The sequence below is a fragment of the Arachis ipaensis genome, chromosome B03 (genome assembly GCF_000816755.2).
Source record: "Arachis ipaensis cultivar K30076 chromosome B03, Araip1.1, whole genome shotgun sequence".
NCBI classification, from domain to species: Eukaryota; Viridiplantae; Streptophyta; class Magnoliopsida; order Fabales; family Fabaceae; genus Arachis; species Arachis ipaensis.
In genome coordinates this window covers 130,823,457-130,825,520 of record NC_029787.2, presented here as the reverse complement: position 1 = coordinate 130,825,520, position 2,064 = coordinate 130,823,457, and positions in this window count along the sequence as shown.

Here is a 2,064-nt window from a genome sequence, read left to right as displayed (position 1 = left end):
AGGGAAACCTTGTTTATTGGTATTATTCGAATTCCCCCTTGGTTATTTTTATATTGGATTAGTCTCTCATCTCTCAGGCTTAAAATATAGTTAAAAAAAAAATTAGATAAATTAACCTATTATTATATTCATGCATAATAATAGTGGTATTGTATTATAAAATTAAATAATGTGCATAAGTTTGCATGTGTATACATGCAATGCAAGTTTGTTTGCCCCTTATATAGTGCCATAGCAAACCCCACTCCCTCTTCTCTCTCTTCATCGCAGATAAGATTCAACTTCCAACGATGAATGAAAGATGTCGTTGAATTTGATGGGGAATTTCCAATCTGAAGTTGAAGACCGTACCTTCAGCTAGTTCCTTCTTGATTTGCTTGTAGATATATTCTTGTGCTTGATTCTTGAACTTTCTTAATTTGTGTGTATATGATAACGAAAAATAATAATGAATAATACCAGAGTATACGCCGGTAATATTAAAAAGCTATATTGTTTTCACTTTTACAATGCTTTTCAAATATCACCAAAATTATATATTCACTATATCTGCTACATACTATATAATAATAGCCAAACATGGACCTTATAAATATTTATTGCCATCTTACATAATTTTTCTTATTCTATGTACCGCTGAACATATTATTAATGAGTGCCGTGTCAGAGTTTTAATTATGGGCATTATCTCAAAGTCTCATATATCTAAGAATGAAAGTAAGAAAAGACTGAGAGTGAAAAATAATGTTGATCTTAATATAGAAAACAGTATATATCTTAGTATCCTACTACCATAACACCTCACACACGGATCTAAGAGCAGCTTTTAGGGGGTGGATATGGATCGGGTTTGGTTCAGATTCAAAGTAAAATTAGAATCGAATCGATCAAAATGTAATTGATTCGCTTTGATTCGAATTTGTATTTTTTTGTGTATGTAGCCGAACTAAACCAAACTGATTAAAAACGGATTGGTTTAGTTCGGATAATTGGATACCCGATAACTTTGAAATTCATAAAAAAAAATAAATTTTATCTTAAAAATTCAACAAGTACAATAAAAATATAACATCAATATAAATAATCTAAACATGTTAAACATTAAATACATTAAAAATTCAACTCATTAAAATATAAACATATTAATAGTGAATAATCTCACTAAAAGCCACTAAAAATCATATATATTTTTTTATTTATTTATTTATTTAATATATGATCGGGTTCATGGATTGGTTTGGGTTCCGCACTCCGAATCGATACCGAACTAATTACTAACAAAGGCCATTAATTTGGTTCGAATTAGACCCAATTACTCGTTGACTCCAGAACCAATTTAATTGATTTAGTTCGAATTCGAACAGATAATTAAATACCCGCTATCCGTACTCACGCCTAGCGGCTTTCATTATTCTAAGATATTTGTGAAACATAGACGACATTAAAACTAATGAAATATCAAATATGTCACTTCCGGATAAAAAGTTTTGTTTCGTTCAATTCATGTTGTCACCCATATTATTAATGTGCCATGATTAAATGAAATACAGTAAAAATTATTATTATTTTAAAATACTCAAAAAAACTCCACCCTACCTCGTCTTATTTTCTTGAGAAAAATTAACATTTCAATTTTTCCAGTAATTTTAAATTTGGCAAAATAATGAAATATCGTGTATATAGACATGGCGACACGTAATATGTACGAGGCAAACATTATTCAGGTAAATTCAAATAAAATGATACGACATTCAAACAGAGTCATACATTGAAACAAAGAGATCAGGAAATATAGTTTATGAATGGTTGAAGAGATAAAAGGTTGACTAGATATTTTCCTCGTTTAAGTTGACATGTAATTGTTATTTCATTTGGCTGTGGATATACACTTGACACGTTTTGATGTTCAATAGTCAATAGTCAATGCATGAATGCATGATATATATACATTGTATCGGGTACCATCAATTACTTTCATATCATGGTTGATTTAAATATATAATCAATTAATAAATATATTCTTTATTTTACTAATAAAATATAATTAAATCAAGTTTAACATAG